This window comes from Elephas maximus, chromosome 1, assembly GCF_024166365.1.
Source record: "Elephas maximus indicus isolate mEleMax1 chromosome 1, mEleMax1 primary haplotype, whole genome shotgun sequence".
NCBI classification, from domain to species: domain Eukaryota; kingdom Metazoa; phylum Chordata; class Mammalia; order Proboscidea; family Elephantidae; genus Elephas; species Elephas maximus.
Genome location: NC_064819.1, coordinates 68,493,827 through 68,512,932, shown reverse-complemented (window position 1 = coordinate 68,512,932; position 19,106 = coordinate 68,493,827).

The following is a 19,106-nucleotide window of genomic DNA, read 5'->3' as shown; positions in this document are numbered from 1 at the left end:
AAGTGTTAAATAGGGCAGAGCTGGGGACAGGAAGGGCTCTGAAACCTGTGACTTAAAAGAACTTCTAACTATAGAATTATGATGCTGCTTTACCATGTAAGTTCAACTTCCTAGTTATATTCTCCACATTTTAGCTGATATTGCACCTCTGTGGTACAGTGGTTAAGTGCTTAGCTGCTAACCAAAAGGTCAGCAGTTTGACCACCAGCTGCTCCATGGGAGAAAGATGTGGCAGTCTGCTTTCATGAAGATTACAGCCTTGGAAACCCTATAGGGTATCTCTACGTACTTTGCCCTGTCGGGTCACTATGAATAGAAATTAGAAATTGACTTGATGGCAACATTTTTTTTTTTTTTTTTTTATAGCTGATGTTTTAAGAAGAGTCTAAGAATGAAATATTCTTGTAACTAGTACATGTCAAAACTTAATTGCTTCAAGGTCCAAAAGAAATATTACCTCTTTGATAAATTTTTACCTAACTTCTCTAGACAAAATAACCATCTTCCTCCTTTATTCTCCTAGAAGTTTACCTTACCATTTTTATTGCACTGATCCCATTCCTGCTTAAATTAAATAGCTAATTATTTACACATCTCAAGTCCTATCAATAAAATTGAGTTCCTTCAAGTCAAGAGCTATATTTTCTGCATTGAAGTTACTATTTACTGAGTACCTCCACTGTGCCAGGAACTGTGCCAGGTATTTTAGACCATCTCATTTAATTCTTTTTTGGTGTAAATTATATAATTATTAGCACTTTAGAGATGACTCTGAGAGAAAAATCTCAGATTCTGAATCTGAGTGTCAGAGTTCGTTTTCTTATACCTCTTACCCACCACAGGGTCTTTGTTCATAAAATCCCCCCAAAAGCAAACCTGTCACCATCAAGTCAATTCCGACTCATAGTGACCTTATAGGACAGAGTAGAACCGCCCCATAGGGTTTCCAAGGCTGTCATCTTACAGAAGCAGACTGCCACATCTCTCTCTCACAGAGCAGTTGGTGAGCTCGAACTTCTGACCTTTTGGTTAGCAGTTGAGATCTTAACCATTGCATCATCAGGGCTCTTGTCCTTGTTCATAGTATATATTAAATGAGTGATTGTCAAACTGAAACACGGAATTGATACTGATGACAATTTATGCATGTCTTCCATTCTCCTAGGGACTTTGGTCCTCAAATGATATTAATGTCTTGGATTAGGTCACTGGACTAAAGTTGAATTCTAGAAACAGAACTTCTCTAATGCACTACTAATTCTCTCTGTCAAAGAGAGTACACATTCTATATTGCTTCAGGCAAATAGGACAGGACAGATGTGTTATTTGAAAAAAAAAAAAACGTGTTGCAGAAACAAAATAATGCAAATTATGCCTCTTCCATACACTTCTAGTCCCATTTTTAGACTGCTAAATTTTTTCTGTATGATGCACTGATATTCTTAAGTTATTTTCTTTCACTGGAGTATGCTGACCACCACTCAGGCCTTTAAACAGAAGAGCACTGAGACCACAATAGTAGTCCATAACAATAGTTATTTCAAAAAACAAAAACCAAACCCATTACTGTCAAGTCGATTCCAACTCAGAGTGACCCTATAGGACAGAGTAGAACTCTTCCATAGGGTTTCCAAGGAGCACCTGGTGGATTCTTAACCAAAGTCCTTAACCACTATACCACCAGGGTTTCCAAGTTATTTCTACTGAAGATTTTTTTCTAAAACTAATCTAGACAAACACACTGTTTAAGATGGAGCAGATAATGAGGAACATAAGTGATTCAAACAGGGATCCTGTACCACAGGTCTCTATTTCTCTGAGAAAGACACAAAAAAAACCTCTGCTTGGGGTCATGCTTAATATAGAAATTTGTATGATCTCTTCCTTTTATGGATGAGAAAACTTGCCTGGAAAAGTAAAAATGACTTTCCCAAATTAAAGATCAGTTAATGTTAGAACTCAGACTAGAATGCAGTGCCTGGCCTCAAAGTCAAGTTGCTCCATCTCTGCTACCCATCTTGATCTTGTCAGTTGGTATCCACAATTCATGACTTACGTATATGACTCCCTAAATGTGACAACTCAAACTTCTAGTGGCATCTTATGTCCTCATTGGCCTGCACTGTGTTTATCTCTTGCATGTCAATCTTATTTCACTTGTCAAGACAAAGCCTTTTCAGTGCAGAGGCCACATTTCACCATCTGTGCTTCCTACATAAGTCTGGGTCAGTAACTTCCCTCTAGCAAGTCTTAACTGGAAAGAATCATGCTTCAGAAGATACAGCATGATAGAGCAGGCAGGGCAGGGAGTAGGCTTTGGAATCAGATAACCTGGCTGTCACTTCTACTTCTGTCTGTACTATCTGCACAAATGTCACAGTTTCTTTAGCGATCTGAGCCTCACTTTTCACATCTTTGAAATAATACCCACTGTGCATTGTTGTAATGGGGATTAAACAAATAATGCATTAATGTTTATCACAGTGGAGATGATCAACAATTCATAGTAGTTTATTGTTATTAGGTTTTGTTTAGAAGTTCCCACCAGGTTTTCTTAGTTGTCATCTTCAGTGTATATACTGTTGTCAGAATATATCCTTTCCAGAAGATTGGGAAACAATAAATTCCTTGTAAATCATCTTCATACAAACAGAATGATGGGAATAGATAAGGGACACTGCGGGAAATGGAAAAGCAATTCCATAAGTTGTCATTTCCCAAGGCGTTCTCTTTTTACTGTTTCTTTTATTCTAGTAGGCTAGATCTAGCTCACATTCAACAATATCCTTGAGATTATCCTTAGAAGCCTCTACCTCCAACTTAAAGTCCTAGTTAGTTAGCACACCCAGTTAGGGTGTGGTGAGTGTGTAGATACATGTAAAGGGTAGGTCATAGAATTAGAAAGGGAACTTTGTAGCTCTGTGGAATGCATTCCCATTCATGTGCCACTTAATTCGGAGTAAGATGTCTATGTTGCCTGTACCCACTTCATTACTGTGGAGGGGAAAGAAAAAATGACAAACTCTACACTTAGCCATGCCCAGTGTGGAGACGGACTTGTCTAAGGTAATCCAGTTCCTTATCCATTCTGAGGGTCCACCAGTGCTCAATGGAAGTCAAGGTACTCTAAGCCAGCAGCATGAGGCCTGACTACCACTGGCCAAACTGTTCTGAGATGGGGACCTGCTTGATGGACTTCACAACAGTGTATGAGCATTTTCAAGTTCTTTCTTGGTTATCAGGCAGGTTAAGCAATTCTCCAAACGTGCCAATATTTGGCAAGTAAGAGTTAACAGGACTGTTTTGAAAGGGATCACAATAGCGGGTCCTGGACAGAGTTGGAGAAAAATGTGGAACAAAATTCTAATGCACAAAAAAAGACCAGACTTATTGGTCTGACAGAGACTGGAGAACCCTCAAGAATATGGACACATTTTCAACTCAGTACTGAAGTCAGTCCTGAGGTTCACCCTCCAGACAAAGATTAGACAGGCATAAAACAAAATGAGACTAAATGGGCATAAAACAAAATGAGACTAAATGGGCATACTAGCCCAGGGGCAAGGACGAGAAGGCAGGAGAGGACAGGAAAGCTGGTAAGGGGAACTCAAGTTCAAGAAGTGGAGAATGTTAACATGTTGTGGGGTTGGCAACCAATGTCACAAAACAATATGTGTATTAATTGTTTAATGAGAAACTAATTTGCTCTGTAAACTTTCATCTAAAGCACAATTTTAAAAAATAAAAGACTTAATGGGAGAGTTCCTAGACAAATTATCACAAAACCCAAGTTGACAAACAGAAGTATCAAGTCCTATGGATTCAAAGAAGAAGGCCTTATGCTGGATAGTTGGGTTTCGCTGAGGATGCCTTCCTATTATAACTTCACAATAAGGATATATCTGAGATGAGGAAACTGATGCCTGTAAACCAAAGTTACAGAGTTAGTGAGTGGTAGACTTAAAACATAAGCAAAGTTCTATGAGCCCAGAGTCCATGCTCGTAACCACTATGATGCATGCATACTGCCTAAGTGATTTCAAATACACATTCACAGATATAGGCATAGCCAGGAAGGAAAAGCCGTTATATAAAAAAACAAAAATTCATCCTGTCATCTTTTTCCACAATATTATGAATTCAGAATGTCACAACATGCAACTCCTCTCTTGTCACAGAAATAAATATAAGCCAGAAGGGTGTGAAGACTTTTCATGGGCACATGGTGCCTTGATCAAAGGAGGCTTAGTCACCAACAGTATTTCAAATGGTCTTTTTTGTTTGGCATCCCAGAGGTCTCTACACTCTGGACACCACACAATAATAAGATTCAGGATGAATGAAAGGCATGCCTTTCTTTATAAAACTTGATCAGGGCAATTCTGAAAGAAGTGGTGGAAAAAAGGCCTGCATGAGTCTTCAGACGTAAATGCTTTCTCAGAGAGAAAAAATTAGAAAAGAGAATGTGTGGATATTGAGTCTGAAAATTGTTTGCCTTAAAACTCTTCATGTCTCCTGAGGGAGCAGGAGACCAATGGGATACAGACCCCAAATTCTCATTAAAAGACCACACCTAATGGTATGATTGCGACTAGAGGAATCCCAGAGACAATGCTCCCCAGAACTTCTGATGGCACAGGACAGGAACCATCCCCGAAGACAAATCATCAGGCATGATAAGGACTGGTCAGTGGGGGGGAGAGAGATACTGATGAAGAGTGAGCTAATTAAATCAGGTGGACACGGGAGAGTGTGTTGGCAACTCTTGACTGGAGGGGAGATGGGAAGATAGAGAGAGAGGGAAGATGGTAAAATTGGCACGAAACGAGAGACTGTAAGGGCTGACTCAATAGGGGGAGAGCAAGTGGGAGAAGGGAGTAAGATGTATGTAAACCTACATGTGACAGACTGATTGGAATGGTAAATGTTCACTTGAAGCTTAATAAAAATTAAAAAAAAAAAAAACTCTTCATGTGAGCATACCCCTTGGGAACCTCCATGTACCTTAAGATACCTCAGTTTGGTAATAACTGGTATGAATGATCCAATTTAACTTCTTAATATTTGCCCAAAGCTTTCATTACCAAAATTTCCCATTTTGGTAAAGCTTGCTGTGTGACCAATGGTATTCTTATAATTAATTAACTCACTGGTAATATGACTCCTGAAAATGGAGTAGGAAGATGTGAGGAACTGAATCTAAAGTTCAAATGAGGGAGTCTGACAGAGAGAGAGAGTGTAAAAATTTAATTTTCTTCTGAGAAATGATAATTGGTGAGATGTGGCCCTGATGGTGCTGTGAGAAACAGTTTCCCACCCCCAACACACACATACACACACACACACACACACACACCAAACTTGGGCAGGAGAGATGATGGAGCCTAATCTCAGATAGTATAATGTTTTAGCCCATAGTCCTTTTTTAAGCAGATGACAAGGCAAGATCTCCTCTGTGGCCAGTAGTATTCAAAAGGTTATTCCATCAATCGTAATACAAATTACATAGCTATGAGGAGAATCCAATCAATGAGCAATATAGACCAGTGTTAGGCAGCTAAAGGTGATTTTAACTGGAAAATGTGTGTGAACCCCCTCTTCCTCAGCTCTGAGAGAAATTCCAGGAGCTCAAGTTTTAGGAAGCCAGTTGGTGAGCGTAAGTCATGGAATTATTATTTGGCCCTAGAGTCATTTTCCTGACTATATTGTAGTTCCTCACCCCACCTCCTCAGGCAAGTGGACTTGGAAACATCAGTTACAACAGTGATTTAAACAAAATATTAACTCAAGATGTTCCTCAGTTTAGTGCCTTTAAATATTGTAAACAGGTAATTGTAAAATTTAATATGCAAAACTACATTACACAGAAGATTATTCTACCAAGATCTGACAATAAATTCTTTAAAGAAATTTGTCCAAAACATTGTTGGTGTTACATTGGGCCTATATTCTAAAATACCTCAACTTTGTATTTTGAGTAGGACTAGAAAGGCACCATATTCAAATCAATATAATGGGTTGAAAAGTGAAAATTTGAGTTAGTTAACTAGTTTTACCATCCCTAATAAAAAATATATATATATATATATATATATATATACACACACAAAATGTACATTCTGGGCTTGGGGAGCATTTATATGTTTTGGTGTTGGCTTATTCCACTGGATTAAGAAAGTCACTTGAATATTCAGTTTTGCATAGCTGTTGTCTATGACAATTAATGTATCATGTTGTTGTTCTTAGTTGCTGTCAAGTCAACCCCAACTCTTGTGCTATTCCCATGATGGGTTGCAAACAATGTTCCGTTTTCATTGGCTGATTTTTAAAAGTAGACCATCAGGCCTTTCTTCCTAGTCCACCTTAACTTGGAAGTGCCTCTGAAACCTGTTCAGCATCAAAGCAACTCATGAACCACCACTGACAGACGGGGGTAGCTGCACACGAGGTGCATTGGCCAGGAACCAAACCTCGGTCTCCTGCATGGCAGGCAAGAATTTTATCCCACCATCCCTTAAAATTAATTTGTATGGTTCAGAAAGAACACAACCCTTTCCTAGCATTGCTGTATACAGTAACTTCTCAAATTTTTAGTTTAAAGGAGAAAGTGCATTCCTCATTCCTGGAATAGGAAGCTTCTATTGCACAGGGAATGCCAGCAGGTACAGCTCAGAGAAGGTGAAAAATAAATAAAAAAAAAAGTTTACAGTCTGTGTTTCCCTCAATGGAAGTGGTGTGTATTCAGCTTCCTTTTATTAGCACTTAAAATTAACATGTGACTAAAGAATATTGATGTATTAACACCTGGAGGGGTAAGGTAGGGCAGAGAGGGGAGAATAAGCTTGGAGGTAGTGAAAGGAGCGGAGAAGAGTGGGAGAATATTTCAGCTTTTTGTTGAAATAATTTCCCTTTGTTTCCAATTCCATGGCCTGCTTTAGCTCTGACATAGCATAAATAGAAGGCTGAACTTTTAGAAAAAATAAATAAATAAAAGAAGGCAGGATGGTTTTGTTTCTGCAAATGCCTTGAACAAAGCATGTGTTTCTGTTTAATACTGGATAAGCTCCAATTGGTGTCTAGATCCTTGTTTAAATGTTTACTTTTCTCCGGGATTTTTTCCCCCAATGGGGCATTATGAAGCCATGGCTACATCTTGGACTTCAAAGTTGCTGCCAACCTCCCTTAAGAATCCTTTGCTTTACACCCCCTCCCCTTTCCCCCCACCACCTACACAAGGCCTATTCAAATGAAATCATATTTCTTCAAAAATCATTTTGTGCCTGAAAATGAGCAATCCTGGTACAAAACCAGAAGAAAATCTGATGAGTTGAAGGAAATTCACCAAAGTAACTTCTATGATGACAGATATTGAAAAATGGGTGTTTCTTTTCAATTGGATATTTTGCACAATATTTTGGTGTCATGTAAAGCAAAACGAAAGGAAATGTTTTGTTAAAGCAATTATGAGCTACTGATTTGAATGCAAAAACCCACTGCAGGCAGGGGGTAGTTTGAAAATAAAAAACGTTACTTTATACTACCTTGGTTATTTTATTCAACTATACAGGACTGAAGAAGGTAAAGTATATATGTCGTAAATTATAAGTATGTCAAGATAATCAATTATAAGCCTGAGTAGTTTTATTTTACATTTTTACCATAAATTTAACCACATAATAAAAGCCACTTACATGACCCAAGAGGACACAGAACAAACTAAAAAGTAGGAAAATGTATCGGTAGATAAAACTTGCTTTAAAAAAGGGAATTTTGTAAAAATGAACTGAAAATGAAGATTTTGACAACCACTTTAAAAGGATTTGATTTCTCCCTTTTCAATTTATATAATCTCTTAGTTCAATTTTTTGCAATGTCTTGATAAATTACCCATTTTTTTAGTCCACAGTGAATGACTGAGATAGGCTCCTGAAGATCTGAGTTCTAATCCTGCCTATGTACCTTCTGATTACGGGTTTGTAAGTGTTTTCTGCTTGACAATTCACCCCAAAAAGTAGTGGCTTAAAACAATTGAATATTGAAAGGGAGGTGAGGCCAAGATGACAGAGAAGTCAGACACTTCCTGTGGTCCCTCTTACAACAAAGACCTGAAAAAACAAGAATCAATTATATACGACAATCTAGGAGCCCTGAACATCAAAAGCGAAGTTAAGGAATCAGATTGAGCAACAGGGAAAGAGTGAGAAGGTTCAGAAGCAGCAACGAGTTGCCAGACCTGACCCAGCGGGAACCAGCACCCTGAAGGCTGGATCAGCTGGCATGAGCAGTGAGGCAAGCAGTGGCACTTGGGACACATTTTCCACAACAGGAGAGACCGAGCAGCGGAGAGTCTACTCAAGCCTCCAGAACTAGTGAAAAGCAGTGCTCAGTTGGCAAAAGGTAACTACATGTGTCTAACCTACTACTCGGATCAAAAAACACCCCGTTTGGGAAGAACCACTCTTGCACCAGGTCCTGGGCCAGTTTCAGCAATTGCTGTTTCCCCTGGGCCAGAAGCAGGACCCATTGCATGCCTGAGCCATTCTCCTGGCTTTGGAGAGGTAACAAACTAACAAACATAAAAAAATAATCTGCCAGCTCCCCCAAAGCAAGAACTCAGACAGGCATAGCTCCTTTGCCTAGGCACTGGCATAAAGACTCCATGGATTTTGAATACCTTTCACCCCTGCATAGACCTGTGTGGGCTCATTCCAACAGTGTAGGTCCTCATTAGCACAGTACGAGAGGATATATACCTGAAGTCTATTTTCAACTGTATCAGCTATAAGGTGGAGTGGCAGATTTGTGACATTTGTCACCACTCTGCCATTAAGCAAGGTCATCACCTACAAACATCAGGAGCCTGAGGACTGGTTGCTCTAACCACACCATCTAGCCACCCGCTACAGGGGTCCAAAAATAAGTGGTGCCTCCCAGTCCTTACAGCCAACAGCATTGGTTGCCAATAGTCTGGCTGCAAAACCTACCCACCTACATGCTCTAGAGAACAGGGACACACTTTCCTCTCCAGGGGCAGCCATCAGCCCCCTGCCTTGCTCAGCACATGACCCCCTACTGCAGCCAGATACCTGTGCCTACTTCAATCCCCCCTGCCCATCTATGACTGTAGTTGAGAGCCTGCACCACACACTTGGTGATCGACTACCTGGACTCCTGAGCTGAATCCATACAAGAGAAGTAAACAGATTCCTGGGCTCACATATCTAGTAACAGATCTAACGACCCGGTGACAGGACATGAGAGCTGCAAAAGCACCAACAGTCAAACTAGCTCACAAGCCCAGCCTATGTGGGCATATCAAAACAAAACAAGAAGCTAGGACACAGTAACCAAACATAAAATAAATAAATATAATAACTTATTCACGGCTAGGAGATAACACTCAATATCAAATCACATAAAAAGGCAGACCATATGGCTTCAGCAAGCACCCAAAACAAAGAATCAAGAAATCTTCTGGAGGAAGATAAATTCTTAGGGTTATCGGAGGTAAAATTCCAAAAGATTAATATACAGAACTCTTTGAGAGATGAGGAAGGAGATCAGGCAAAAAGCAGAACGAGCCAAGGAACACAAACACTAAGCAATGGAGGAATGTAAGAAGGTTATACAAGGGCATAATGACAAATTTAACTGGCTGAGAGAATCCATACAGAAACAGCAGACAGAAATCTGAAATATTAACAATAAAATTTCAGAATTAGACAACACAATAGAAAGTCACAGGAACAGAATTGAGGCAACGGAAGTCAAAATTACAGAGATTGAAGATAAAGCACTGTGCACCAACTTTTTTGAGGAAAAATCAGATAAAATAATTAAAAAAAATGAAGAAACCCTAAGAATTATGTGGGACTTTATCAAAAGGAATAATCTACAAATGATCACAGTATCAGGACAGGGGGATAACAGAAAATACAGAGAGAATTGTTGAAGATTTGTTGGCAGAAAACTTCCCTGATATCGTGAAAGATGAGAAGATATCTATCCAAGCAGCTCATCGAACCTCATACAAAGTAAATTTCAAAAGAAGGTCACCAAGACATATTATAGTCAAGGTTGCCAAAATCAAAGATAAAGAGAGAATTTTAGGAGTGACTAGGGATAAACAAAAAGTTGTCTACAAAGGAGAGTCAATAAGATTAAGCTCTGACTACTCAGCAGAAACCATGTAGGCAAGAAGGCAATGGAATGACATATATAAAGCCTTGAAGGAAAAAAATTGCCAACCAAGAATTTATCCAGCAAAACACTCTCTCAAATACAATGGCAAAATTAAAGCATTTCCAGATAAACAGAAATATAGGTAATTTGTTAAAAAAAAAAAAAAAAACCCGAAATTATGAGAAATACTAAAGGAAATCCTCCAGTTAGAAAATCAATAACATTAGGTAACAACCCAAGACTAGAACATAGGACAGAACAAACAAAATATCAACCCAGGTAGGGAAGTCACAAATAAATAAAGCTAAGACACTGAAAATAGGGAAACACAGACATCACTATGTAAAAGATGACAACATTAAAATAAAAAAGAGGGACTAAAAATGTAGTCAAAGATCATTCCTATGGAAAGGAAGTCAAGGAGATATAAAGAAATAAAAGTTTGGTTTAAACTCGGAAAAGCAGAGGTAAATATTAAGGCAACCACAAAGGAAACTGACAATCCTACACATCAAAATAAAAAACAAGAAAAACACAAAGACTCAGCAAATACAAAATCAATAAGAAGGAAAAGGATAAAAAAAAATACATAAAAACAACTCAGTACCGAAAATTAAGTGGAAGAAACTGTCAACAACACACACACACTATGTATCAAAATGACAGCACTAAACTCATACCTCTCAATAATTACACTGAATGTAAATGGACTAAATGCACCAATAAAGAGACAGAGAGTGGAAGAATGGATTAAAAAAACACGATCCATCTATATGCTGCCTACAAGAGACACACCTTAGATTTAAAGACACAAACAAACTAAAATTCAAAGGATAGAAAAAAATACATCAAGCAACAACAATCAAAAAAGAGCAGGAGTGGCAATATTAATCTCTGACAAAATAAGCCTTAAAATAAAATCCACCACAAAGGATAAGGAAGAACACTATATAATGATACCAGGAGGACATAACCATAATAAGTATTTATGCACCCAAAAATGGGGTTCCAAAATGCATAAAACAAATTCTAACAGCATTGAAAAGAGAAATGGACAGCTCTGCAATAACAGTAGAAGATTTCAACACACCACTTTTGGTGAAGAACAGAAAATTCAGAAAGAAGCTCAATAAAGACATGGAAGATCTAAATGTTACAATCAACCAACGTGAGCTCAAAGACATATTCAGAACACTCCATCCAACAGCAGCTGAGTATACTTTCTTTTCCAAGGTACATGGAACATTCTCCAGAATAGACAACATATTAGGCAATAAAGCAAGCCTTAACAGAATTCAAAACATCAAAATATTACAGGGCATCTTTACTGATCGTAAAGCCATAAAAGTAGAAATCAATAACACAAAAAGCAAGGAAAAAAAAAATCAAACACATGGAAACTGTACAACACCTTGCTCAAAAACCACTGGGTTATAGAAGGAATTAAGTACAGAACAAAGAAATTCACAGAACCAAATGAGAATGAAAACACACCCTACAAGAACCTTTGAGACACAGCAAAAGCACTTCTCAGAGGTCAATTTATAGCAATATATGCCTACATCCAAAAAGAAGAAAGGGTCAAAATCAAAACATTAACCCTACAACTCAAACAAATAGAAAGAGAGCAGCAAAAGAAGCCTCTGGGCACCAGAAGAAAGAAAATAATAAAAATCAGAGGAAAATTAAATGAAAGAGAGAATAGAAAAACAATTGAAAGCATTAACAAGACCAAAAGCCTGTTCCTTGAAAAGATAAACAAAATCAGTAAACCATTGACCAAACTGACAAAGAAAAACAGGAGAGGAAGCAAATAATCTGAATAAGAAATGAGATGAGTGATATCACAACAGACCAACTGAAATTAAAAGAATCATAACAGAATACTACGAAAAATTGTACTCCAACAAAATGGAAAGAGTCTGAAAGCATTCCCCTTGAAATGGGAACCAGACATGATGCCCTTTGTCACCACTCTTACTCAACATTGTGCTGGAGGTCCTAGCCAGAGCAATTAGGCCAGAAAAAGAAATAAAGAGCATCCCAATTGGTCAGGAAGAAGTAAAAGTATCTCTATTTGCAGATAATATGATCTTATACACAGAAAACCCCAAAGAATCCATGAGAAAATTACTGGAACTAATAGAAAATTTCAGCAAAGTATCAGAATACAAGCTAAGCATACAAAAATTAGTTGGATTCCTCTACACCAAAAAGAGACCGTCAAAGAGGAAATCACCAAATCAAAAGCATTTACAATAGCCCCTAAGACGATAAGATACTTAGGAATAAATCTAACCAGAGACGTAAAAGACCTATACAAAGAAAACTACAAGACACTACTGCAAGAAAATAAAAGAGACCTACGTAAGTGGAAAAACATACCTTGCTCACAGATAGGAAGACTCAACATTGTGAAAATGTCAGCTGTACCCAAACCAATCTACAGACACAATGTAATCACAATCTAAACTCTGACATTTTTTAAGGACATGGAGAAACAAATCGCCAACTTCATATGGAAAGAGAAGAGGTCCCAGGTAAGTAAAGCCTTATTGAAGAGGAAAAACAAAGTGGGAGGCCTCATACTACCTGATTTTAGAACCTCTTATACCACCACGGTAGTCAAAACAGCCTCTCTCTGGTACAACAACAGACACATAGACCAATGGGATGGAGTTGAGAATCCAGATGTAAATTCATCCACTAGGAGTAGCTGATGTTTGACAAAGGCCCAAAGCCCATTAAATGAGGAATAGACAGTCTCTTTGATGAACAGCGCTGGCATAACTGGGTATCCATCTGCAAAAAAATGACACAAGACCCATACCTTACACCATGCATAAAAACTAACTCAAAATGGGTCAAAGACCTAAATATAAAATCAAAAATCATAAAGATCATGGAAGAAAAAATAAGGACAATGCTAGGAGCAGTAATACATGGCTTAAACAGAATACAAAACATAACAAGGCACAAACACCAGAAGAGAAACTAGATAACTGGGAGATCCTAAAAATCACTTACGCTCATCAAAAGACTTTACCAAAAGAGTAAAAAGACAACCTACAGACTGGCAAGAAATTTTTGGTTACAACATATCCGATCAGGGTCTAATCTCTCAAATCTACAAGATACTGCAAAACCTCAAGAACAAAAAGACAAATAACCCAATTAAAAAATGGGCAAATGTTATGAACTGGCACTTCACCAAAGAAGACATTCAGGCGGCTAACAGATACATGAGAAAATGCTCATGGTCATTAGCCATTAGAGAAATGCAAATCAAAACTACAATGAGATGCCATCTCACCCCAACAAGGCTGGAATTAATCCAAAAAACACAAAATAATAAATGTCAGAGAGGTTGTGGAGAGACTGCAACACTTAGACACTGCTGGTGGGAATGTGGAATGGTACAAACTCTTTGGAAATTGATTTGGTGCTTCCTTAAAAAGCTAGAAATAGAGGTGCCATACAATCCAGCAATCCCACTTCTTGGAATATATTTTAAGAAATAAGAGCCATCACATGAATAGATATATGCACACCCATGTTCACTGCACCACTGTTCACATTAGCAAAAACATGGAAACAACCTAGAGTTCTATCAACAGATCAAAGGATAAACAAATTATGATATAGTTACATAATGGAATACTACGTAATGATAAAGAACAAAGATGAATCTGCAAAACATCTCATAATATTTATGAATCTGGAAGGCATTATGCTAAGTGAAATTAGTCACAAAAGGACATATATTGTATGAGACCACTATTACAAGAACTCAAGAAAAGGTTTAAACAGAGGAGAAAAAATTCTTTGATGGTTACGAGGGTGGGTAAGGAGGGAGTAGGTTATTCACTAACTATTATCTTGAAGGAAAGGACAACACACAATACAGGAGAAGTCAGCACAACTGGACTAAACCAAAAGCTAAGATGTTTCCTGAATACAACCAAATACTTGGAAGGACAGAGAAGCAGGGGCGGGTGCTTGGGGACCATAGTTTCAGGGGACATCTAGGTCAATTGGTATGACAAAGTTCATTAAGAAAATGATCTGCATCCCACTTTGGTGAGTGGCATCTAGGGTCTTAAAATCCAGCGAGCAGCCATGTAAGACGCATCAATTGGTCCCAACCAACCTGGAGCAAAGGAGAATGAAGAACACCAAAGACACAAGGATATTAGCCCAAGAGACAAAAGGGCCACATAAACGAAAGACTCCATCAGCCTGAGACCAGAAGAACTAGATGGTATCTGGCTACCACCAATGACCACCCTGACAGGGAATGCAACAGAGAGTCCCTGATGGCACAGGAGAAATGTTGAGTGCAGAACTCAAATTCTAGTAAAAAGACCAGCCTTAATGGTCTGAGACTGTAGGAACCCCAGAAGACTTGGTCCCCGGACTCTCTGTTAACCCAAAACTAAAACCATTCCGAAGCCAACTCTTCAGACAAAGATTAGGCTTAACTATAAAACATAAAATGATACTCATGAAGAGTGTGCTTCTTAGTTCAAGGAGACACATGAGACTAAAGGGACAGCTCCTAACTGTAGGCGAGATAAGAAAGGAGAAATGGACAGGAGCTGGTTGAATGGACACAGGAAATCCAGTATAGAAAGGAGAAAGTATGCTGTCACCTTATAGAGAGAGCAACTAGGATCACAAAACAATCTTTATATAAATTTTTGTATGAGAAACTAACTTGAGCTATAAACTTTCACTTAGAGCACAACAACAACAATAACCAGAAAAAAAAATAGAATATTAGTTCGTGATTCTGTGGGTTGATGGGCTGATTCAACCATCTTGGCTGGGGCTGGTTGGTCTAGGGAGACCTCATCTACATGTCTGAAACCTCAGCTAGGCCTGCTCATCATCCAAGAGGCCAGCCCAGGCTTGGTCATAGGGTGGCAGAACCATTGCCAGCTGAAAGAAAGGGCAAGCCCCCATCCACAAGCACGTTTCAAGTCTCCATGTGCACCATATTTACTATTGTTCCATTGGCCAAAAGCTGTCAAATGGCTATGCTCAGAGTCAGTGTGGAAAAGGCTATTTAAGAAATAAATACAGAGAAGTGTTACAACATGGAGGCATTATTGTAACAACCTGCCACTGTAGACTAGTCAATTAACCTCTCTGGAACTCATTTTCTTCATGTTTAAGTTGGAAATAATAATTTCCCTCCATGGAAAAAAAAATTGCTTAGAGAATTAAATGAGGAAATACATATGAAAGCTTTTGAAAAATGTAGAGCACTCCATAATTGTAAAATATTATTCTTTTGACAAGGAAATATAAGCAGTTGTTCTGAATATCTTTTTCCTTCTACGAATATTTCGAAGTTTTTGCCTGAGATCTGCCAACCAATTAAGAACAGTTTCCCCATAAGAAATATTTAATCTTTTTTAAGTATGTTTTATAAGCCAATTTATCACTGTTTCGACTGAATTTTCAGCCAGTCATTGGGAGTTGTAGTCTTCGATTTCACAAAAAAAAATCTGATGTTTTCTAACTCAACGTTTATAGAACTAAGATTCTATGTACATCATGCCAAAATATTTGCCTAATTTAACAAAGCTGAGTTTTGCAAAGATTTTATCTAAAGATTTTGAATCTCTACTGACTGACTGGACTATGTGATTTGATTTGATAGGGTGGTACAACTGCCTACTAAACTATGCCTGAGATTAAAATGCCTTTGGCTGAGAAAAGTGACTTTTTCTGTCACACCCAATGTATCTCTTCTACATTAAATTTCATCTAGCAAAATAAATGAGGTCCACTTGTAAGAAACCAAAGAGGATAAACGAGTAACATTTTGAGTACAGTTGCCATAGGAACATCATTTCTTTCTCTTTCTTTTTTAATCTTAGCAGATGTGAAAGGAAAGCTTGCTGATATTGTAAAATAGTATTCCATTATCATAACTATCTGGGATTAACAAGAAAGAAGCCTAGAATATCAGTGCTTGATTAGTCCCAAATAGAATTTAGAACTCATTCCTGGGCTCATAATTTGGTCCCAAAATTCAAGGGAGCAGTAATGGTTTGGGCTTGGCTTTCCTACTTTGAGGAGTTTAACAATATTAAAATTTTACCTATCTATATACCACAAGGAAGCCCTGGTGGTGTAGTGGTTAAGTGCTACAACTGCTAACCAAGAGATCGGCAGTTTGAATCCACCAGGCGCTCCTTGGAAACTCTATCAGGCAGTTCTACTCTGTCGTATAAGGTTGCTATGAGTCGGAATCGACTCGACGGCAGTGGGTGGGTGGTGGTTATATACCACAAACTTTTAATTTCTTAATACAGGACATCCAATTACTCCCAAGAAGTAGAAGTTCCTATCAGAATTAGAACACTGTTCATGAACATTCTGCCCATCTGTAAGTTATAGTTCCATATTAGAGCTATACACCTATGTTGACTATTCCTTCAGAGATAATCCAAGCAGTCATTGGTGGCAACCAACATTTTATCCAATGTTTTCAACTCTTTTGACCCTAGCCTTTCTCAGCCCTTTTGTTCTCCTTTTTCTACAATTTCTGTTTTACCCACTTGTCTTTTTCATTTTCATTTTATTTCTTAACTATATCATTAACAGCCACAAGATTTCTTAGCAAACCTGGTAGATTCATTCTAAATTTATATCTGCCATGTTCTATGATAAAGAATAATTTGAGACATAAATCAGAATTTTTATTCAAAATATTGCAATTGGTGAAAAATTAAAAGGAAAAACCCTCGGAATGTGGCTATCCTAAGGCTATATAGCTCTTTAACTACAACTTTCTATCCTGATGGAAAGTATTTGCTAAGCCTCATTCCTGGATATGAAGCTTAACATTTAGGAAATACAAGCACTCTTAAGTTTTACATATATATATATGTATATATATACATATTTCACACTAACATCAGTACATATCAGTTATAATAAAGGCTAATCACGGCACAGTTAAAAGGCCCAACATAGCCACAATTCTTTAATTTGTTGATTATTATAAATGTTAACCAGCATCGAATAGGCTTATGCTTATTTTATTTGAATCATTGCAAATTTTAAAGAGCCAGCAACATTAAAGTTTGAAAAAAAAGAAAAGATTTAATTATGCCCAAGATAAGTTTTGGTTTCAATATAATTCCCGGCATTCTAAATCTTTGAAAATGAGTAATGCTATTTATCAGAATATCTCCTTCACAATCATTGCATGAACTGAGGAGTATAGTTTTTCTGTTTGATCCTACACAATAAAACTAAATTACATCAAGGGTATAGTCAGAGACAATGGTCACTATATTTTTAAAAATGTAAACTAATTGCCATCTGTTCCTAGTTCAAATGTTCAGCTTCACTTTCCATACCTAAGGACTTCCAAAAACCAGAAAAACCAAACCCATTGCTGTCGAGTTGATTTTGACTCATAGCGACCCTAAAGGACAGAATAGAGCTGCCCCATAGGGCTTCCAAGGAGTGCCTGCTGGATATGAGCTGCTGACCTTTTGGTTAGTAGTCATAGTTTTTAACCACTAGGCCACCATGGTTTCCAGATGACTTCCAAGCAACCTATGTATGAGCCACAAGGAACTTAGGCTTCATCCTCAGACCTGACCAGGGGCCTTTGGCCTGGGTGTGGTTTTAGAAAGCTCTGTTTTGGCATCCCCTGGGACCAATGGGACATGTCTCCTCAGAGCCCATGCCCTTACTTTCAAGACCCAGGTCCCTGAAATGAAACACCAGGACCCTGAATTCCCTGCCTCAAGTGCCCTATGAACTTTTCCAAAGCCAGCATGAGGAGGTGAGGGGTATACAATTAACTTTACCCAAAGAATTTGCTCTTTGTTCTTGGTTCTTGAAAGGTAGCTCTAAACCCTTGGAATTTCCTGAGTGACAGGAATCTTTGCTATGTTAATAAGGTGACTCTTGGGTAAAGTCATGCCAGAAGAGTCTACCACATTATATCATCCCCCTTTAGGGCTTAGAGGAAGGCTGGAGGTTGAGTTCAACTACATAAACAATGATTCAGTCAATCATGACTGCATAAGGAAATCCCAATTCAAACTCTGGACAGTGAATCTCAGATGACCTTTCTGGTTGGTGAAGACATCAATCCTCAGAAGGTTGACAAAACCCTTGGGACACTGAGGACCTTCCCAGATCTTGCCCAACGTATCTCTTTATTTGTATCTTTTTTACTGTAATAAAACTGTAATTGTAAATATAGAACTTACTTGAAGCATGAGTCATTCTAGTGAATTATCAAACCTGAAAGGGTAATTCAAAAAAAAAAAAAAACGCACTGCAGTCAAATCGATTCTGACTCACAGTGACCCTGTACAGGGTTGCCAAAGCTGTAAAACTCTACAGAAGCAATGCGAACCTTCAAATTTGTAGCCATCAGGTCAGAAGTGAAGGAATTCTGGTGAACCCCATGCTTGAAGCTGGTATCCTGAGAGCGTAGTGGGAACTCCTGAGTTTGTAGCTAGTAGGTCAGAAGTTCGGGTGTCCTCTGAACTTGTCACTGATATCTAAAGTCTTTGGAGAATTTAGCCGCCATGATGGGGACTGTGCCCTTTAACTTGTAAGGTCTGATCTACTTTTGGTGGTTAGGATCGGAGGAAGTAGTACTTCTTTTGTAGTTGGCCTCAGAGAAGGCTGACAGGAGGCTGTTTAGGCAGCTTCTCCCAGAAGCAGATGGGCAGTGGGGTGCCCACCCCTAGGCTCAAGTTGTCTGAATGTTACCCAGGAGACCACGTACCTTAGGTACAAAGCTGAAGGTAGGAAGAGAAAGAAGGTAGCCCATGGGCTGGGTCTCCACCGGTGATTTTGCCCAGGCCCATAAAAGTTAGGGGATGAGCCAGTGGAATTGATCACCTTTCCCCAAATCCGGAGTGCTCTTTTGGTTTTAA